We start from the raw sequence: 23,526 nt of genomic DNA, 5'->3' as shown, positions 1-23,526 counted from the left end.
TTATACATCAAATACTTACTCATGTAAACCCTAGTAGCTAGTTTATTATAAATAGGACCTCTTACTATTGTATTAGGCATCCTTGGATTACCTTATGATCCTTTGATCACGTTTTAGGGGGCTGGCCATCTCGGCCATGCCTGGACCTTCACTTATGTATTTTTAACGGTAGAGTTTCTACACTCCATAGATTAAGGTGTGGAGCTCTGCTGTTCCTCAAAGATTAATGCAAAGTACTACTGTTTTCTATTCAATTCTTCTTATTTCGCTTCTAAGATATCCATTCGCACCCAAGAACGTGATGAAGGTGATGATTATGTGTGACGCTCATCATCCTTCTCCCTTATGAACGCGTGCCTGACAAACACTTCTGTTCTACATGAAATAAGCTAGAATGAATATCTCTTAGATCTCTTAACCGGAATCTTCGTGGCGTAAGCTAGAATGATGGTGGCATTCAAGAGAATCCGGAAGGTCTAAACCTTGTCTGTGGTATTCCGAGTAGGATTCAATGATTGAATGACTGTGACGAGCTCCTAACTCGCGATTGCAGGGCGTTAGTGACAGACGCAAAAGGATAGTAAATCCTATTCCAGCATGATCGAGAACCGACAGATGAATAGCCGTGCCGTGACAGGGTGCGTGAGCATATTATTCACTGAGAGGATAAGATGAAGCCATTGACAAGGGTGATGCCTCCAGACAATTAGCCGTGCCGTGACAGGGCATTGGATCATTTTCCCGAGAGATGACCGAAAGTAGCCATTGACAGTGGTGATGTATCACATAAAGCCAGCCATGGAAAGGAGTAAGACTAACTGGATGAAGATAGCAGGAAAGCAGAGGTTCAGAGGAACGAAAAGCATCTCCATTCGCTTATCTGAAATTCTCACCAATGAATTACATAAGTATCTCTATCCCTATTTTATTATATAATATTCGAAAACACCATTATCACTTTATATCTGCCTGACTGAGATTTACAAGGTGACCATAGCTTGCTTCATACCAACAATCTCCGTGGGATTCGACCCTTACTCACGTAAGGTATTACTTGGACGACCCAGTGCACTTGCTGGTTAGTTGTATCGAAGTTGTGACAATCATGAATTAAGATCAGAGCACCAAGCTCTGGAGCCATTACCAGGATTTGTTTGAGCCTGGAGATCACAATTTCGTGCACCATGTTTTTGGCGCCGTTGTCGGGGATTGTTCGAGTTTGGACAACTGACGGTTCATCTTGTTGCTCAGATTAGGTAATTTTCTTTTTGTTTTGTTTTCAAAAATTTTTCAAAAAGCTTTCAAAAATTTTTCTTTTGTTTTCAAAAAAAAAAATAAAATAAAATAAAATAATAAAAATAATGTTTTCAAAAATAAATTATTCTATGGCTTCAAGATTTTTAAGAATGAATTCTAGTGTTTCATGAAACATGTTGAATCCTATCTGGCTGTAAAGCCATACCCAAACTGCTTTGGGATTGGTATTCAACTAATCACTCCAGTCCATGTAATTATATGCTAAAGCTTGGCTGGCTATTAAGCCATGCCTGACCCTTTGATTGGAGCTTTAGAGCATAAGATTCCTGGAATTCATATTAAAAAGTTTGGAATCCTTATTTTTCTTTTTCAAAATAATTTTTCAAAAAAATATAAAATAAAAATCCAAAAAAATTTAGAAAATCACAAAAATAAAAAATATTTCATGTTTCTTGTTTGAGTCTTGAGTCATATCATAAGTTTGGTGTCAATTGCATGTGCATCTTGCATTTTTCGAAAATTTCATGCATTCATGGTGTTCTTCATGATCTTCAAGTTGTTCTTGGTAAGTCTTCTTGTTTGATCTTGATGATTTTTTGTTTTGTGTCTTTTCATGTTTATCATATGCATTCTTGAATTCTTAGTGCGTAAGCATTAAAGAATTCTAAGTTTGGTGTCTTGCATGTTTTCTTTGCATTAAAATTTTTTCAAAATTGTGTCTATGATGTTCATCTTGACATTTATGGTGTTCTTGGTGTTCATCTTGACATTCATAGCATTCTTGCATGCATTCATTGTTTTGATCTAAAAATTTCATGCAGTACATAATTTTCATGATTTCATAAAAATTTCAAAAATCAAAAAAAAAAAATCTTTCCCTTTTTCTCTCATCAAATTCGAAAATTTGAGTTGACTTTTTCAAAAGTTTTTAAAATCAAATTGTTTCTTATGAGTCAAATCAAATTTTCAATTTGAAAATCTTATCTTTTTCAAAATCTTTTTCAAAAATCAAATCTTTTTCAAAATTCTTAGTTATTTTCGAAAATTTCAAAAATATTTTTCAAAAATCTTTTTCTTATTTTTATATCAAATTTTCGAAAATAACATAATCAATTAATGTTTTGATTCAAAAATTTGAAGTTTGTTACTTGCTTGTTAAGAAAGATTCAAACTTTAAGTTCTAAAATCATACCTTGTGATTTCTTGTGAATCAAGTCATTAATTGAGATTTTAAAAATCAAATCTTTTTCAAAACTAATTTCTATCATATCTTTTCAAAAATATCTTCTCATCTTATCTTTTTCAAAAATTTGATTTTCAAAATATCTTTTCTAACTTCCTAACTTCTTATCTTTTCAAAATTGATTTTCAAAATTTGTTTCAACTAACTAACTAACTTTTTGTTTGTTTCTTAACTTTTTCAAAACTACCTAACTAACTCTCTCTCTCTAATTTTCGAAAATATCTTCCCTCTTTTTCAAAAATTTCTTTTTTATTAACTAATTATTTTTATTTTTTATTTAAAAAAAAATTTCGAAAAAAATACTAACCTTTTTCAAAAACTATTTTCAAAAATCACTAACTCTTTTTCAAAAATTGTTTTCTAAAATTCACTTCCCCCTCTCATCTTCTTCTATTTGTTTATTGATATACTAACATCTTTCCTTCAACTCTCCAAAAATCCGAACCCCCTCTCTCTCTGAGTTCAGATTTTCTTCCCTTCTTTTCTTCTACTAACACAAGGATCCCTATACTGTGGTATAAAGGATCCATATTATTATTACTATTTTTTCTGTGCCATCTTCTTTGTCATATGAGCAGGAGCAAGGACAAGAACATTCTTGTTAAAGCAGGTCCAGAACCTGAAAGGACTCTGAAGAAAAAAATTAAGAGAAGCTAAAATACAACAATCCAGAGATAACCTTTCAGAAATTTTTGAACAGGAAAAGGAGATGGCAGCCGAAAATAATAATAATATAAGGAAGATGCTTGGTGACTTCACTGCACCTAATTCCAATTTACATGGAAGAAGCATCTCCATTCCTACCATTGGAGCAAACAACTTTGAGCTGAAACCTCAATTAGTTTCTCTGATGCAGCAGAACTGCAAGTTTCATGGACTTCCATCTGAAGATCCCTTTCAGTTCTTAACTGAATTCTTGTAGATATGTGATACTGTTAAGACTAATGGAGTAGATCCTGAAGTCTACAGGCTCATGCTTTTCCCTTTTGCTGTAAGAGACAGAGCTAGATTATGGTTGGATTCTCAACCCAAAGACAGCCTGAACTCTTGGGATAAGCTAGTCACGACTTTCTTAGCCAAGTACTTTCCTCCTCAAAAGCTGAGCAAGCTTAGAGCTGATGTTCAAACCTTCAGACAGAAAGAAGGTGAATCCCTCTATGAAGCTTGGGAAAGATACAAACAGTTGATCAAAAAGTGTCCTTCTGACATGCTTTCAAAATGGACCATCCTGGATATATTCTATGATGGTTTATCTGAGCTATCAAAGATGTCACTGGACACTTCTGCAGGTGGATCCATTCACCTAAAGAAAACGCCTGCAGAAGCTCAAGAACTCATTGACATGGTTGTTAATAACCAGTTCATGTACACTTCTGAAAGGAATCCTGTGAGTAATGGGACGCCTATGAAGAAGGGAGTTCTTGAAGTTGATACTCTGAATGCCATATTGGCTCAGAATAAAATATTGACTCAGCAAGTCAATATGATTTCTCAGAGTCTGAATGGAATGCAAGCTGCATCCAACAGTACTCAAGAGGCTTCTCCTGAAGAAGAAGCTTATGATCCTGAGAACCCTGCAATAGCAGAGGTGAACTACTTAGGTGAACCTTATGGAAACACCTATAACTCATCATGGAGAAATCATCCAAATTTCTCATGGAAGGATCAAAAGCCTCAACAAGGCTTTAACAATGGTGGAAGAAACAGGTTTAACAACAGCAAGCCTTTTCCATCATCAACTCAGCAACAGACAGAGAACTCTGAACAAAATGCTTCTAATTTAGCAAATCTAGTCTCTGATCTATCTAAAGCCACTGTAAGTTTCATGAATGAAACAAGGTCTTCCATTAGAAATCTGGAAGCACAAGTGGGCCAGCTGAGTAAAAGGATCACTGAAATCCCTCCTAGTACTCTCCCAAGTAATACAGAAGAGAATCCAAAAGGAGAGTGCAAGGCCATTGACATAAGCGCCATGGCCGAACCTGTGAGGAGAGGAGAGGACGTGAATCCTAAGGAGGAAGACCTCCTGGGACGTCCAGTGGTCAATAAGGAGCTTCCCTCTGAGGAACCAAAGGACTCTGGGGCCCATCTAGAGACCATAGAGATCCCATTGAACCTCCTTATGCCCTTCATGAGCTCTGATGAGTATTCCTCTTCTGAAGAGAATGAGGATGTTACTGAAGAGCAAACTGCCAAGTTTCTTGGTGCAATCATGAAGCTAAATGCCAAATTATTTGGCATTGATACTTGGGAAGTTGAACCTCCCTTGTTCATCAATGAACTAAGTGATCTGGATCAACTGACATTGCCTCAGAAGAGACAGGATCCTGGAAAGTTCATAATACCCTGTACCATAGGCACCATGATCTTTAAGGCTCTGTGTGACCTTGGTTCAGGAATAAACCTCATGCCCCTCTCTGTAATAGAGAAACTGGGAATCTATGGGGTGCAAGCTGCTAAAATCTCATTAGAGATGGCAGACAGCTCTAGAAAACAGGCTTATGGACAAGTAGAGGACGTATTAGTAAAGGTTGAAGGCCTTTACATCCCTGCTGATTTCATAGTCCTGGATACTGGAAAGGAAGAGGATGAATCCATCATCCTAGGAAGACCTTTCCTGGCCACAGCAAGAGCTGTGATTAATGTTGACAGAGGTGAAATAATCCTTCAATGGAATGAGGACTCCCTTGTGTTTAAAACTCAAGGATCTCCCTCTGCAACCATGGAGAGGAAGCAGAAAAAGCCTCTCTCAAGGCAGAGTCAACCAGAGCCCCCATAGTCAAACTCTAAGTTTGGTGTTGGGAGGCCACAACCAAACTCTAAGTTTGGTGTTGAACTCCCATATCCAAACTCTAAGTTTGGTGTTGGAGAGTCTCAACAAAGCTCTGCACATCTGTGAGGCTCCATGAGAGCCCACTGTCAAGCTATTGACATTAAAGAAGCGCTTGTTGGGAGGCAACCCAATGTTTATCTAATTCTTATTTTTATTGTTTTTCATGTTTTCTTAGGTTCATGATCATGTGGAGTCACAAAATAAACAAAAAAATCAAAAAAAGGAATCAAAAACAGCAGAAGAAAAATCACACCCTGGAGGAGCATTTGTCTGGCATTCAAACGCCAGAACAGAGCATAGTTCTGGCGCTGAACGCCCAGAATGGGAGCATCCTGGCGCTGAACGCCCAGAACAAGCATGGTTCTGGCGTTCAACGCCAGAAATGGCAGCAAAGGGGCGTTGAACGCCCAAAATGGGCACCAACCTGGCGTTGAACGCCCAGAGTTGTGTGGAAGGGCATTTTGCATGCCTAAATTGGTGCAGGGATGTAAATGCCTTGACAGCTCAAGATCTGGGACCTCAGAGGATCACCTCAGGATCTGTGGACCCCACAGAATCCCCACCTACCTCCACTCACTCTCTTCTCTCTTCTCAATCATCCTCTATTCCCAATAAACACTCTTCCTTATTAACCCTTTACCACTCACATCCAAACACCACTACCTTCAAAATTCAACATCTCTTTCCCACCCAATCCCACCCATATGGCCGAATACGCACCTCCATCCATCTCCTCCATATCCTCTTATTCTTCTTCTATTCTTTCTTCTTTTGCTCGAGGGCGAGCAACATTCTCAGTTTGGTGTGGTAAAAGCATAGCTTTTTTGTTTTTTCCATAACCATTGATGGCACCTAAGGCCAGAGAAACCTCTAGAAAGAGGAAAGGGAAGACAAAAGCTTCCATCAAGGGTCTATAGCTCAATGGTAGAACATTTGACTGCAAATCAAGAGATCCATGAGATACCTCAGGGGATACATTTTCTTCCACACAATTATTGGAAGCAACTAAGGGTGGAACATCAAGAGCACTCCATCATCCTTCATGAAATCAGAGAAGATCTAAAAGCAATGAAGGAGGAGCAGCCAAGGCAAGGAAGAGACATAGAAGAGCTCAAGGACATCACTAAGGTGGACTCATTCCTTGTTCTTACTTTCTCTGTTTTTCGTTTTCTATGTTATGTGCTTATCTATGTTTGTGTCTTCATTACATGATCATTAGTAGTTAGTAACTTTGTCTTAAAGTTATGAATGTCCTATGAATCCATCACCTCTCTTAAAATAAAAACTGTTTTAATTCAAAAGAACAAGAAGTACATGAGTTTTAAATTTATCCTTGAACTTAGTTTAATTATATTGATGTGGTGATAATGCTTCTTGTTTTCTGAATGTATGCTTGAACAGTGCATATGTCTTTTGAAGTTGTTGTTTAAGAATGTTAAATATGTTGGCTCTTGAAAGAATGATGACTAGGAGACATGTTATTTGATAATCTGAAAAATCATAAAAAATGATTCTTGAAGCAAGAAAAAGCAACAAAGAACAAAGCTTGCAGAAAAAAAAAAATAGGCGAAAAAAAAAAATAGAAAGAAAAAGCAAGCAGAAAAAGCCAAAAGCTCTTAAAACCAAAAGGCAAGGGCAAATAAAAAGGATCCCAAGGCTTTGAGCATCAGTGGATAGGAGGGCCTAAAGGAATAAAATCCTGGTCTAAGCGGCTAAACCAAGCTGTCCCTAACCATGTGCTTGTGGCGTGTAGGTGTCAAGTGAAAACTTGAGACTGAGCGGTTAAAGTCAAGGTCCAAAGCAAAAAAAAAAGAGTGTGCTTAAGAACCCTGGACACCTCTAATTGGGGACTTTAGCAAAGCTGAGTCACAATCTGAAAAGGTTCACCCAATTATGTGTCTGTGGCATTTATGTATCCGGTGGTAATACTGGAAAACAAAATGCTTAGGGCCACGGCCAAGACTCATAAAGAAGCTGTGTTCAAGAATCATCATACTGAACTAAGAGAGTCAATAACACTATTCGAAATCTGAAGTTCCTATAGATGCCAATCATTCTGAACCTCAATGGATAAAGTGAGATGCCAAAACTATTCAAGAGGCAAAAAGCTATAAGTCCCGCTCATATGATTGAAGCTCTGTTTCATTGATAGTTTGGAATTTATAGTATATTCTATTCTTTTTATCCTATTTTGATTTTCAGTTGCTTGGGGACAAGCAACAATTTAAGTTTGGTGTTGTGATGAGCGGATAATTTATACGCTTTTTGACATTGTTTTTAGTATGTTTTTAGTAGGATCTAGTTACTTTTAGGGATGTTTTTAATAGATTTTGTGTTAAATTCACATTTCTGGACTTTACTATGAGTTTGTGTGTTTTTCTGTGATTTCAGGTATTTTCTGGCTGAAATTGAGGGACTTGAGCAGAAATCAGATTCAGAGGTTGAAAAAGGACTGCTGATGCTGTTGGATTCTGACCTCCCTGCACTCAAAGTAGATTTTCTGGAGCTACAGAACTCGAAATGGCACGCTTCCAATTGCGTTGAAAAGTAGACATCCAGGGCTTTCCAGCAATATATAATAGTCCATACTTTGGCCAAGAATTGACGACGTAAACTGGCGTTCAACGCCAGCTTTCTACCCAAATCTGGCGTCCAGCGCCAGAAAAGGATCCAAAACCAGAGTTGAACGCCCAAACTAGCACAAAAACTGGCGTTCAACTCCACAAATGGCCTCTGCACGTGTAACACTTAAGCTCAGCCCAAACACACACCAAGTGGGCCCCGGAAGTTGATTTATACATCAAATACTTACTCATGTAAACCCTAGTAGCTAGTTTATTATAAATAGGACCTCTTACTATTGTATTAGGCATCTTTGGATTACCTTATGATCCTTTGATCACGTTTTAGGGGGCTGGCCATCTTGGCCATGCCTGGACCTTCACTTATGTATTTTTAACGGTAGAGTTTCTACACTCCATAGATTAAGGTGTAGAGCTCTGCTGTTCCTCAAAGATTAATGCAAAGTACTACTGTTTTCTATTCAATTCTTCTTATTTCGCTTCTAAGATATCCATTCGCACCCAAGAACGTGATGAAGGTGATGATTATGTGTGACGCTCATCATCCTTCTCCCTTATGAACGCGTGCCTGACAAACACTTCTGTTCTACATGAAATAAGCTAGAATGAATATCTCTTAGATCTCTTAACCAGAATCTTCGTGGCGTAAGCTAGAATGATGGCGGCATTCAAGAGAATCCGGAAGGTCTAAACCTTGTCTGTGGTATTCCAAGTAGGATTCAATGATTGAATGACTGTGACGAGCTCCTAACTCGCGATTGCAGGGTGTTAGTGACAGACGCAAAAGGATAGTAAATCCTATTCCAGCATGATCGAGAACCGACAGATGAATAGCCGTGCCGTGACAGGGTGCGTGAGCATATTATTCACTGAGAGGATAAGATGAAGCCATTGACAAGGGTGATGCCTCCAGACGATTAGCCGTGCCGTGACAGGGCATTGGATCATTTTCCCGAGAGATGACCGAAAGTAGCCATTGACAGTGGTGATGTATCACATAAAGCCAGCCATGGAAAGGAGTAAGACTAACTGGATGAAGATAGCAGGAAAGCAGAGGTTCAGAGGAACGAAAAGCATCTCCATTCGCTTATCTGAAATTCTCACCAGTGAATTACATAAGTATCTCTATCCCTATTTTATTATATAATATTCGAAAACACCATTATCACTTTATATCTGCCTGACTGAGATTTACAAGGTGACCATAGCTTGCTTCATACCAACAATCTCCGTGGGATTCGACCCTTACTCACGTAAGGTATTACTTGGACGACCCAGTGCACTTGCTGGTTATTTGTATCGAAGTTGTGACAATCATGAATTAAGATCAGAGCACCAAGCTCTGGAGCCATTACCAGGATTTGTTCGAGCCTGGAGATCACAATTTCGTGCACCACTCATGCAAGGTTTTAAAAACATGGAATGCTAGGTGATCATCATGCACTCTCAGCAACAATTTCCCTTTTTCAACATCTATCAATGCTCTGCCTGTAGCTAGGAAAGGCCTCCCCAAGATGATAGGAGTGTTAGGGTCCTCTTCTATATCTGAGATAACAAAGTCAGCCGGGAGAAAGAATTTTTCCCACTTTTACCAACACATTCTCCACAACTCCCAGTGCTTGCTTAATGGATTTGTCAGCCATTTGGAGAACTATTCGTGTGGACTTCAGCTCAGAAATTTGAAGTTTCCTCAATAGAGACAAAGGCATCAAGTTTATGCTTGCACCAAGGTCACAGAATAACTTTTCAATTGTTATGTCTCCTATGGTGCAAGGTATATAAAAACTCCCAAGATCATCTTTCTTCTCTGGCAACTCTCTTTGGAGAATAGCACTACATTCCATTGTCATCTCAATAATTTGTCCTTCTTTTAGGGACTTTTTCTTTGTCAGCACTTCCTTCATAAATTTGGCATACACTGGCATCTGTTCAAGTGCTTCTAAGAAAGGAATATTGATGCTGAGTGTCTTGAATATGTCCAGGAAATTTGAGTATTGCTTATCCTCATTCTCTTTTTTGAACATCTGAGGGTATGGAAGTTTGGGGATATATGGCTTCACCCCTTCCTTCTTCTCTTGTAGCTGTGTTTCAAGGATGTTCTTATCTCTCTTTGAGCTTTTTGCATTCTTGATCTTTCTCTCCTCCTCACTTCTCTCTTCTATCTCTTCTTGTGGAACTTCTCTGTTGTGTTCTTCTTGATTGATGGCTTCCTCCTCCGTAGTCTTCTCACTTCCCACTATGATTCCTTTACACTCCTCCCACTTTGTAGCTTTTCCTTTGTCCCTTGGGTGGTCTTGAGTAGCAATAGGGGATGCATTTGATTGCTTCTCACCCATCTCTGCAATTTGTTTAGCCATTTGTTCCATATGCCTCTCAAGATTTCTGATTGAAGCTTATTGGTTTTTAATTGAAGCTTCTTGGTTTTTACTTATTATGGATTGATCCTTCCGTGCTGCTTCCTGATCTTGTCTTGCCATCTCTTGATTTTTCATGAGTTTCTCCATTATTATCTCTAGACTAGAGATTCTTTGGGAGTCTGGATTTGGTTGTGGTTGTGTAAAATGAGATGGTTGTTGCTGGAAGTTGTTTGAAGTATTTGTGGGATTATTTTGTGGGTGGAATGTGGATGTAGAAGGTGGATGATGGTTATTTTGGGGTTTTCTATATGGATTGTGGGTTATGTTTTGCTGGTTGTTGTTTTGGTTGTTTCTTGAGTTGTTTTGGTTTGAATTCTTTTGCCATGGTTGTTGGTTTTAAGTGTGGTTATCTCCCCATCTGAGATTTGGATGGTTCTTCCAGGATGGATTGTAGGTGTCACCATAAACCTCATTTTGGCCTGAACCTTGGTTGTGCACATATTGAGGTTGTTCCTGCTACTGATCTTCTTGGTTTTCTTCATTTTGCCCCCATGTGGTTGATGGTTGGCTTGTATTCACTACTGCAACTTGCAAGCTATCAATCTTTTTAGCCATCTGCTCAAATTATTACTGGATTTGCTGCTGCATTATCTTGTTTTGAGCTAGGATGGTGTCTACTCCTTCTAACTCTAGCACTCCTTTCCTTTGTGATGGCTGGCATTGTCTCTGATGAGCAAAGAAATATTGATTGTTTGCCACCATATCAATGATGTTTTGGGCCTCTTCGGCTGTCTTCATGAGTTGCATTGAGCCTCCTGCTGAATAGTCAAGTGCCTCTTGAGCTTTCATTGTCAGTCCTTCATAGAAATTTTGGAGTTTATCCCATTCATTAAACATCTCAGGAGTGCACTTCCTGATTAGAGCCTTGTATCTCTCCCATGCCTCATAGAGAGGTTCAGCATCCATCTGTGTGAATGTTTGTACTTTGGTCTTCAATCTAATAATCCTCTGAGGCAGGTAAAATTTAGCAAGGAATTTGCTCACTAGATCTTCCCAATTGTTGATGCTATCTCTTGAAAATGACTCCAACCATTGAGTGGCTTTGTCTTTGAGGGAAAATGGAAATAGCAGTAATTTGTAACTATCAGGATGCACACCATTGGTCTTCACTGTGTTACATATCCTCAGGAAGGTGGATAGGTGCTGGTTTGGATCTTCACTGTGTGGAAAACGATCCAACACGAAACTCACCGACAAGTGTACCGGGTCGCATTAAGTAATAATAACTCACATGAGTGAGGTCGATCCCACAGGGATTGAAGGATTGAGCAATTTTAGTTTAGTGGTTGATTTAGTCAAGAGAATTAAGTATTGGTTGAGTGGTTTGTAATTTGCAGAAACTAAATTGCATGAATTGTAAAGGGGGAAGCGGAAATTGCAGTAAATTAAAGAGCAAAGAAAGTAAATAAGCTGAATCTTAAAGAACAAGTAATGTAAATTGCAGAAACTTAGATTGCAAGAGAGGTAAATGGCTGAATCTTAAAGTACAAGAAATGTAAATTGCTTGAATTGTAAAAGGAATTGGGAATTGGGATTGCAGAATTTAAACAAGCAAAGGTAAATTGCAATAAACAGAAGAGTAGAGGAGTAATTGAATTGAACTAGATCTAAATAGAAAAGTAAAAATACTTTGAAAATTTAAAAACAGAAAGTGAGTAATGCTTAATTTGTAGCAATTTAAAAGTGGTTGAAGATCTCAGGAGTGAAGGAGAGTAGATAACAAGTCTAGATCTCAAATCCTTCCTTGATCCAACAAGAACAATTGCAAGAGAAGTAATGAAAAGTAAATTGCAGAAATAAAGAGAGTAGAAGATGAAGCAGTAAAGTAAACAGAAATTGGAATTCAATTATGCAAAGAAAGTAAACAAGAGATCTCAAGGTGATATTGAAACAGAAGTTCTTCAATTCTTCACCCAAGATCCAAAGCAAGAAAAATAAAGAATGCTCAAGCAAGAACAAGGAAGAAGAGAGATCAAGTCTCCTTCTCAATTCTCTAAGATCTAAATTCAAAAAGAAAAACTCAAATTCAAAATGAAAGTTCAATAGAAAAATTCAAAGTAAAGTCTAGAGGTGTCAAAAGGTAAAACAAAGATCCAAAAAAAGGTGTTAATTACATCAAACTAGCTCCTATTTATACACTTTCTATTCTTGGATTTTGGAATTTGGATGGGCTTTTGGTTTGGTGAAGAAATGAATTAATTTGGATTTTTAATTCAATTTTCAGCCCATGGAGAAATTGCTTCCAGGGGGATGCTCAACTCAAGTGGGGAGCTGAGCATTGAGGCTTTGTGTGGGGATCCTTTGTAGCGTGCAATGTTGGGGAAGGCACCAGGGGAATGCTCAGCTCACAAGGTGAGCTGAGCATTGGGGCCTTGCCTTGGTCCCTTGAAATATTTCGCGTGCCAAGTCTTGGACATCATTTGGGTAGCGCTCAAGTGCTGCTAAGAGCGCAGCTTCCTTGCTTTCTTAGTAAAGACTCCGTGTTTGAGACTTGCTGGGAGCATTTTGGCCAATTTTGGCTTATTTTCCTTACAAGGAGCGCTCCCCTCCTTCCCTTGGGTCATGGGTTCAAACCTTGGAGCAAGCATTTGGCAAACAATTTCCTTGAATTTCTTGTGATGAATGCCCGATAATGCTCCCTTGGTGAGCTGAGCATTGTTTTTCCTTTCCTTGTTTCTTGGCTCCAAATTATGCTCAGCTCACAAGGTGAGCAGAGCATTGAAACATTGCTTCCTTGGATTTTTGTTGTGCTCCTTTGGAGAGCACTGAGCCCTTGGGGAGAGCATTGTGGCTTCTCTCCTTCCATGTGCCACGCTTCCTCATTTTCTTTGCCACACTATTTTCCTTCTTGGGCCACACTTCTTAAGCCACACTTCTTTTCTTCTTTTCTTCACCTACAATTAATCAAAACAACCAATCAAAGTATCACCAAATTCACAAGGTTTATAAAGCTACAATTAATCAAAACAACCAATCAAAGTATCACCAAATTCACAAGGTTTATAAAGCTTTAAAAATCAATTAAATTTATCTTAAACCTCATGATTTAGTATCAATTAAATGGTGGTTGTTTGATTCAAAGAAACCATGCATTTCCATTCCAAATTACTTACTTAGAATGCAAGAAAGTGCATAAAACCAAATAAAAACAAAGAAAAAGACTAGTAAAACTAGGCTAAGATGACTTGTCATCACTCCCGGTCAAGGTTTTTATTTAAATTACATAAATTCTCTGATTTAATTTCCTGTTTATCAACTCAACCATTTTTAGAAAACATCTGATTAATAAAATAGCACATCTTTTTGCAACTCGTTGGGAGACGACCTGGGATTCATACTCCCAGTATTTTAATTTTAATTTTGTGACAACCCTTCTAAATTGATAAGTGGATTTTTGGTTGGTTAAGAACTGTACTTGCAACGTATCTCTTATAACAATTTCTTAATTCGCTAATTTCCACCACGTCAATTTTTGGCGCCGTTGTCGGGGAGTTGCAATAGAGTGCTAAGTTATTGATTGGAATTTATTTATTTGCATTTTATTTTATTTTTGTTACTATGAGCTGCATGTTTCTTTCGTTAAATGACGCGTTCACTTCCTGATCTAAGCTTGCCAATATTTGATCCTAAGATTGAAAGAATTATTTCACGTATAAGGCAAGCTCGGCGTCGGTTAGTCCTCTCCGAGGGCGAATCTAAAACGTCACTTGAGGAAGAAACAAGCCCCTGTTCTACTGATTCGGTTGATTTACGTGCAGGTGACATGGCAGCACCTAGAAGAATTACTATCCAGGAGGCTGGAGCCCCTGATTTCACAATGCAACCGTTTCAAGCGCATCACCCAGCGGTGGCTACAGACTTTGAAATAAAGACTGCACTACTCAACTTGATGCCTAAGTTTCATGGCTTACCCGCTCAAGAGCCTATCAAGCACCTTAGGGATTTCCAAGCAGCCTGTTCTACTGTCAGGCGTGACGGTGCAGATGAAGCTTCTATTTTGTTAAAAGCTTTCCCATTCTCTCTTGAGGGAAAGGCGAGAGAGTGGTACTACACTCAACCCGCAGCAACTGTTTCTGACTGGGATACGCTTAGAAGAGAATTTTTGGAAAAATTCTTCCCAGCTGAAGTTACTGATAAACTGAGGAAGGACATTTCCATGATTGTTCAGGACGAATCCGAGACTCTCTATGAATACTGGGAGTGCTTCAACAAACTTCTGGAAGCATGTCCCCACCATATGATTGACAAGATAGTGTTGCTCAGCTACATCACACAGGGCATGAGGCCCCAAGATAAGACCAGATTGGAAAGTGCTAGCAATGGGTCTATGAAAAACTACAAGACCACTGATGAGGCATGGCAATTGATCAGTGACTTAGCTGAGTCTACAAGGAATCACAGGCAGAAACAAGGCCGGTCAAAGGCTGTTGCAGAGGTATCTTCTAGTAAAGAAACTACTGCTCTGACTCAGAGTATATGTGAAATGACCAACTTACTGAAGCAGATGCAGTTGAGTCAACAACAAGCACAGCAAAGCCAACAGTTAGTCCCACAGAGAGTGTGTGGGATCTGTGCTAATTACAGCCATTATACTGATGAATGTCCGCAGCTCCAGCAGGAAGACAACACTGTGGCAGCCACTCATAACTTCTATGACCGTCCCAACCAAAGGTACAATCAAGGTGGCAGTTACAACCATGGATGGTAGGACAGTTCTAACCAAGGTTGGAGAGATAATTCTAACCAGAATTGGAGGGACAACAATAACAGAGGAGGCAGAGACAATCAAGGATATCAAAAGTGGAATAATAACAACAACAGGCAATAGAACCAGAACCAGCCTTACAGAGCACCTCACCTGAGGCAGTCCCAAGGACCACAGCACAACCAACAACAAGTTCCGTAGATCACTCAATCTAATTCCTCTCCGAGTGACGAGGCTCTTCAATCCATTGCACAAGGACAAAGGAACATGGAAAGTTCACTTAATGGCCTAGCATCTGCTATACAAGCTCTCATTTCTCAGCTGGCACCACCTAACACTTCAAACACTCAACATGCAAGCTCCAGTGGAATTCCTTCTCAACCATTACCCAATCCAAAGGGTGGCATCAATGCCATCACCCTAAGGTCCGGAACCACACTGCAAGAGAGGAATCAGGAGGAGCCAATCCCATCAGAACACGCCTCAGCTGAAGAGGTGGTAGAAGTAGAGGATGCTGAAGGGGAAGAGGCGATACAAGACATGGGTGAAGAAGTAGAGGCTCAACCACAGAAAGAAGCACCCAAGGTGGCAGACCCTGCAGAAAATGCCCTCTCTATTCCATTTTCACAAATTGCAAGGAAGCCCAGGAAGAAGATGGAACTTGACCCCAAAATGGTAGAGATATTCAAAAAGGTTGAGGTAACTATTCCCCTTTTTTATGTTATTCAGCAGGTACCTAAATATGCAAAATTTCTAAAAGATTTATGCATACATAAAGACAAAATGAATGAATTAGAAACTATTTCTTTAGGTAGTTCTATATCTGCTTTAATGGGAGGTATACCTGAAAAGTGTAGTGATCCAGGTCCGTGTATGGTTAATTGTACTATTGGTGGTGTGATATTTTCTGACTGTATGTGTGATCTAGGAGCATGTGTTAGTATAATGCCTTTGTCTATATATGATACTTTGAGGCTCCCTCCCTTAAAAAGGTCGGCAGCTCGTTTTGTGTTAGCAGATAAAAGCATTACTACAGTGGTTGGAGTTGCTGAAGATGTATTAATGAGCATTAAGGGACTCACATTTCCCATTGACTTCTACATTCTGGAAATGCCCCCTAATGACTCAGGAAGGCCATCATCAATCCTGCTTGGAAGACCATTCCTGAAGACTTCAAAATTCAAGATGGACGCATTTTCTAGAACTTATTCTTTTGAAATAGATGGCAGAATAGTGAAATTCAGTTTAAATGGAGCTATGAAGCACCCTCCGGATGAGCTTTCTATCTCCTAGTGTGACATCATAGATGAAACCGTGGCTGAAGTTCACTTGGAGGAATTTGAAGAGAAGTACACAGGACAAGGTCCAAGTGTGGGGACACTCTTGGAGGACAATGAGGGCACTTTGCCATTATCACCTACCCCAGATAATCTAGAGCCTGACCATGAGCAGAAATTGGAATTAAAGCCCCTCCCTCCACACCTCAAATATGCTTACCTTGAGGACAAGCAGAGATTTCCAGTAATCATTGCAAGGAAACTCACTCCCCAACAAGAAGAACAGCTACTCAATGTGCTGAGGAAACACAAGAAAGCAATTGGATGGAGCCTAGCGGATATAGTAGGCATCAGCCCTCAAGTTTGTGAGCACAGAATATTCCTAGAAGAGGGAGAAAAGCCTGTCTATCAACCTCAGAGAAGACTGAATCTCACAATCTTAGAAGTTGTCAGGAAAGAAGTGACCAGGCTACTTGAAGCAGATATTATTTACCCCATCTCAGATAGCGAATGGGTCAGTCCAGTACAAGTGGTGCCCAAGAAGTCTGGAATCACAACAGTAAGAAATGAGCATGGAGAGCTTCTGACAACTAGAGTGCAGAATTCATGGAAAGTTTGCATTGGCTATAGGTGTCTTAACCAAGCCACTCGCAAGGATCATTACCCCTTGCCATTCATTGATCAGATGCTTGATCGTCTGTCAGGTAAATCTCATTATTGCTTTTTAGATGGGTACACAGGCTATTTTCAAATCCATATAGCTCCTGAAGATCAGGAAAAGACTACTTTCACCTGTCCTTTTGGCACTTATGCTTATAAGAGAATGCCCTTTGGCTTGTGCAATGCACTAGCTACTTTCCAAAGGTGCATGATGAGTCTTTTCTCTGACCTTATTGAGGACTGTATGGAGGTTTTTATGGATGATTTTAGCATTTATGGTGATTCATTTAGCCTTTGCTTGGATAGTTTATCAAGAGTATTAGATAGATGTGTCCGTACAAACCTTGTATTGAATTTTGAAAAATGTCACTTTATGGTTAAACAAGGGATCGTACTAGGACAAGCTATCTCTAATACTGGCATTACTGTAGATCCAGCAAAAGTGGATGTTATTTCTAGTTTGCCTTACCCCTCCTCTGTGAGGGAAGTTCGTTCGTTCCTTGGCCATGCAGGTTTTTACCAGAGATTCATTAAGGACTTTAGTAAGGTAGCACTTCCCTTATTCAGATTACTATAGAAAGATATTGAGTTCGAGTTCAGTGAGGATTGCAAACAAGCGTTTGATAAGCTGAAGACTGCCCTGACTCAGGCTCCAATTGTGAGAGGACCTGACTGGAGCCAGCCATTTGAAATCATGTGCGATGCTTCCAACCATACAGTAGGAGCAGCGCTGGCTCAGCGTGAAGGTAAGGATCCGTTTGTAATTGCTTACGCGTCTAAGACTTTAGACACAACTCAGTCTAATTACACTACTACTGAGAAAGAACTTCTTGCTATTGTTTTTGCTCTGGATAAGTTTCGAGCCTATTTACTTGGTACTAAAGTAGTAGTGTACTCAAACCATGCAGCTCTAAAGTATTTATTAGCTAAAAAAGAGTCCAAACCAAGGCTTATACGTTGGATACTACTACTACAAGAATTTGATTTAGAAATTAAGGATAGAAGTGGTAACCAGAATCTAGTGGCAGACCACTTGAGTCACCTTGAGCACGTTAAGGATACCGCCACTTCTATAAATGATAACTTCCTGTTTGATGACTTACAAGCAGTATCTGAAGTAATCCCTTGGTATGCACCTGTAGCTAATTATCTAGTTAGCCGCACCTTTCCTCCAAACTTTACTAAGCATCAAAGAGACAAGCTAAAAAGCGAGTCCAAATATTATATATGGGATGACCCATATTTATGGAAATGTGGAGTTGACCAGGTAATTAGACGGTGTGTGCCTCAATCAGAATTCAAGTCCATTTTAGAGGCCTGTCATTCATCTGAGAGTGGAGGACATTTTGGCCCTCAAAGAACAGCTAGAAAAATTTTAGACTGTGGATTCTGGTGGCCTGCCCTTTTCAAAGACGCTGCTGACTTTTGTAAATCTTGTTCCCCATGCCAAAGGTTTGGTAATATATCCAAGAGGGATGAGATGCCTCAACAGACTATGCTTTTTTGTGAAATTTTTTATGTTTGGGGCTTTGACTTCATGGGTCCATTTCCAAATTCTAATGGTTATTTTCATATATTGTTAGCTGTAGATTACGTTTCTAAATGGGTGGAAGTATTTCCTACCCGCACTGATGATGCTAACACTGTTGTTTCCTTTGTTAGAAACCACATTATTTGTCGCTTTGGATCACCACGAGCAATCGTGAGCGATCAAGGCACCCATTTCTGTAACAGGAGACTAACAGGATTACTGAAGAAGCATGGGATAGTTCATAAAGTGGCAACAGCCTACCATCCCCAGACTAATGGGCAAGCTGAGGTGTCTAACAGAGAGATAAAGAGTATATTGCAGAAGATAGTCAAACATAATAGAAGAGCCTGGAGCACTAGGCTACAAGATGCACTCTGGGCATACAGAACTACATATAAGACACCCATTGGGATGAGTCCCTTCCGCTTAGTTTATGGAAAGGCCTGTCACCTCCCAGTAGAGGTAGAGCACAAAGCCTTTTGGGAAGTAAAGGAGTGAAATATGGAATTTGAGAATGCTGGAACTGAGAGAAAGTTGCAACTGCAAGAATTAGAGAGCCTACGCCTAGAAGCTTATGAGAACTCAAGACTGTACAAGGAAAAGATGAAGGCTGTGCACGATAAGCACATCAAGAGGAGAGAGTTCCAACCTGGGGACTTTGTCCTCCTTTACAACTCTAGACTGAGACTCATGCCAGGCAAGTTAAGATCAAGATGGGAAGGTCCATATAGAGTGGAGAAGGTTGATCCATACGGAGTTTTCCACCTGAGTCATCCTTCAAGCTCTGAATTCATCAAAGTTAATGGACATCGCCTGAAGCTATATCATAGGGAGAAGGCGAAACCCAGGGAGCTAGAGATCTTCCTCTTGGAGGATCCACCCACAGCAGAAGACTAAGCTAGTGGAGCGTCCAACTTAAGGACGTTAAAGCAAAGTGCTGGGTGGGAGACGACCCACCATGGTATGATCGTTTCTTTCTTTATTCTTAGTTTTCTTCTTTCAATAACTCTTCTCTTTATTAGCACATTTAGCTTGCATCTGCATTTGCATATTTTTATATTAAAAAAAAAGAAAAGAAAAGAGCAAGAGCACGCGACGCGACAGCGTCACCGACGCGTCCGTGTCGCAGGTGGCTCAGAAAGAATAAGAAATCGAACAGAAAGTCACGCGAGAGTGTGGCTGGAGGCGTGCCTTTGGCACAAATCGCCCCACGCGACCGCGTTGCTGACGCGTCCACGTCATGTGGGAGAATTGCCTTCCACGCGTCCGCGTCACCAACGCGGATGCGTGACCTGGAAATCGACGTAAAAGAGGGTGCATAGCAGAAAGTTATGCTAGAGTGGTGCTAGACTGGCGCTGGACGCACAGTCCTACCACGCGAACGCGTGCCCCACGCGTCTGCGTGCCCCACGCGTGTGCGTGCCCCACGCGTCTGCATCATCTCCCAATATTGGCCACTCACGCGATCGCGTCAACCACGCGACCGCGTCACCCTGGAATTTGGCAATAATGAGTTTTGAACAGAAAGTTGTGCGAGCGAAAGGCTGCCCTCGCGCCAGTAGCACAAAACGAGGCACGAGTCCGTGTGACCGACGCGACCGCGTCGACCCATCTAAGCGCTATTCGCGCGAACGCGTACCCCACGCGTCCGCGTCGCTTGCGCCGCATAGCTTAACCTAATTTGCCAAAATATCTTATCTTTCTCTTCCCCAAATCCTACTTTTTCTTTTCCCTCCTTATTTCTTCCTTCTTCCTTCTTCCTTCTTTCTCACTCTCTACTTTCTCTTTCTCTCACCACCATTAACAAAGTTTTTCTTTTCTTCTTCCCTCCTTACTTTTCTATTCTTCTTCTTTTTATGTTATCTTTTTCTTTTCTTTTTCCTTGCATTATCCATGTTTTCCTTTTCTTTATTTTTCTTTTAATTGGTGTTGGAAATTTATTTGGGTCACTATTCCTTCCTATGTTTTGCTTGTGAATTATTCAGGAATTGTTTGACAATTATATATTACTTTTTAAAAGGGTTGCTTGCTTGTCCAATTTCATACTTTCAATAGCTTATTTACCATGCATGCTATGTGTTTGTGAAAATGCCCATATAGCATTGTGCACTATTTTTAGATTTCTTTTATTCTACTACTCTAAATGCTTGCTTTTCACAAAACCCCTTTTTATATTTTATTAATTTAATATAATTGTTGTTACAAACAGGTTATTAGTTTGAAAGGCTTGGTAATCTCACTGGGACATTAAATGCTTGATCTATGCTACTCATGCCTTTGCCTACATGCCAATAAACACCTTGCATTTAATTGTCATCATATGCACCTGCTATATTTCCATTTATGATTTTTCACATGTAGTCATGACCATGTGTTAACCTCATTCATCTTTTAATGTGCATTGATTACCACCTTACCCACCCTCTTCCTTGCTCTATCCCATGACATTTTGACATACTTTCTCTTTTCTCCCTTTTAGGATGGCCACCAAGAAAGGCAAGGAGAAAGCTACTCCCAAACCACCAGCAAGAAGAGGAACAAAGAGAGCATTAGTGGCAGAGCCATCATCAACTGCAGTAAAGCCCTCAACAAAAAGAATTAAGAGGATTATAAAGGTTGATGAAAAAGAGAAAGCTTTTCCAGCAAAGGACACTGCGCAATTTCCTAATCGCTTCTGTGAGCAGATGTTCCCCATCCTGACAGAAAGGAGTTACAACAATGAATACCTTCTTATCCTCCGGACCCGTATTGCTGAATTTGTTGAGCCGCAAATTGAACGAAGACAATGGAATTTCCTACAGAGACAACCACGGCAGGTTAATCTTTCTTGGGTAGTAGAGTTCTACTCCAATTTCCACTTGCCAACCCTGTAGTCTGTCTATGTCCGACAGAAGCAAGTCCCCATTACAGAAGAGGCCATTCAATGAGCTTTAGATCTTCCCCCTACTCTAGAAGGACTGGACGCATTTCAAGAAGCCGCACTCAAGCGCCAGATGTACCAATTTGACTGGGATGCTGTTCTCAGAGTTATCGCCCTACCTGGCAGCAGATGGATCTACGGATACCATCATTCCTGTCCTAAGGGAATATTGGCTTCCGCACTTACCTTGGAGGCTCGCATATGGGCACAGATTATGTTCCATTACGTCTTTCCGAGCACTCACGAGTCCTCCTTCACTGCAGACATGGCTGTTCTACTATGGTGCATCCTTACAGATCAACCTCTGAACCTACCAAGACACATCCGGAATGCTATGGGACACGTTCAAATCGCGGGCAACTTACCTTTTCCCGCCTTGGTCTCAGATCTCGTCTCAGCAGCCGGACTCTCCTACAGAGCTGGGAACACCAAAGCCATGCTTCCACGGGATGATCAGGTATGTCCCTAACGGGAAATATATCAGACCTCCAGTAGCCACTACAAGCCAGCCTACTGAACTGGCTGAAGACATTCCCCTTTCAACACCACAAGCACCTACAACCAATCAACTGCTCCATCAGATACTTGAAAGGTTCGATCGGCAGGAACACAAAGCAAAGCTAAGAGTGCACCATAACAAGCGCCGATTCACATACCTCAAGGAGCTACTTAAGGGAAAATACAGAGACTCAGACACCCCGGACTCCACTTCCTTTACCAGCACAGGGAGCCATGACGGTCCCGACTGTGGAGATACTTCTACCAGCCCACCCTTGTTCCTGACAGATGGCACCGAGGACGGTACAAAACCTTAAGTGTGGGGAGGTCGGTCAGTACCTGACTTCCGGAGGTAAATTCTCTTCCCTAACACCAATAAAATAGGGTATTTAGTTAGTTTTTCTTTTGTAGAATAGGATAGATTGCATAGTAATAGATTAGTTGCATGCATGTTCTACTTGATTGAAAAGACAATAAGTTTCTTCTAAGACCCTATTTTTAGGACAAAATTTCACTAATCTTAATCAAAACTTTTGTGTTAAATTTACTTGAAGTTGTATTTGGAACATGGTTTTTGAGCTAAAGAACACACAACTTATGAGATTTGAGCCTTTATACATGGTCACATTATTTAACCATAATTATTTTATTCTTGTGTGTTTACTTCTCTATGATTGTAATCTATACTTTGTTTCATCCTATATGTCCAATGTTTAATTATGTATTTTATTTCTCCTTTATTCCATTCGATGCCGTGATCTGTGTGTTAAGTGTTTCAGGCTTTATAGGGCATGAATGAGTTGGAGATGGGAAGGGAAGCCGACAAAAATGGAAGGAACACAAGAAATTGAGGAGATAACCAGCGAGAGGCGACGCGGCTGCATGGATGACGCGACTGCGCGGAAGAGAGCAAATTGCAGTGACGCGGTCGAATGGATGACGCGACCGCGCAGCATGGAACAGCACGAGTGACGCGGCCGCATGGACGACGCGCCCGCGTGGTAAAGCAAAACGCGAATGACGCGTCCGCATGAGCGACGCGATCGCGTGATGTGCACGATCTGCATAATTTGCAGAATCGCTAGAGGCGATTGCAGGCCGTATTTTGACCCAGTTTTCAGCCCAGAAAGGCAGACTAGAGCCAGAGAACATGCAAAAACCAAATAGAACATTCATTCCGCATAGTTTTCAGTTTTGAGATCTAGTTTTCACTCCTCCTCTAGGTTTTCTCTCTACACATTCATAGTTTAGGATTGGTTATTTTCATTGTTTTTGCATTGGGATATTGAGAAGAGTTATTGCCTCATCAAGACTTTGTCATTCTAGTTCGTTTTCTTTACTTGGTTTACTCTTCCATGTTCTTTGCTTTATTTAATTTTACCATTGGAATATTTTTAGGATTATTTAATACAAGGATCACTTTTATTTTTAATTAACTATTTTGATTTTTATTTACAATGTCTTTCTTTAATTCTTTTTCATATGCTATGAATTTTACATTTACAATGAGTGAGTAGTTCCCTAACTTGATGGGGAGTTGATTGAAAGGAACCCTTGAGTTGGAAGGTTTAAGAGAAAGATTGTAATTGGGTTATTGTAGGTT

General features: G+C 40.2%; 1 protein-coding gene and 1 non-coding gene across 2 annotated transcripts in view; both read right to left on the bottom strand.

Annotated features, from left to right (window-relative positions):
- LOC148570880 (uncharacterized) overlaps positions 1–23,526 on the bottom strand; it is a 76,534-nt gene that overhangs the window by 39,623 nt on the left and 13,385 nt on the right. The window lies entirely within an intron of this gene.
- Positions 3,606–3,713, bottom strand: LOC148570881 (small nucleolar RNA R71). The gene has a single exon (XR_015908226.1). It is a non-coding gene; the product is annotated as a small nucleolar RNA R71 (small nucleolar RNA).

This window comes from Arachis ipaensis, chromosome B3 (assembly GCF_059453495.1).
Source record: "Arachis ipaensis isolate K30076 ecotype BB chromosome B3, ASM5945349v1, whole genome shotgun sequence".
NCBI lineage: Eukaryota > Viridiplantae > Streptophyta > Magnoliopsida > Fabales > Fabaceae > Arachis > Arachis ipaensis.
Note: the sequence above shows the minus strand (reverse complement) of the source record. Positions and strands in the feature narration are given on the sequence as shown.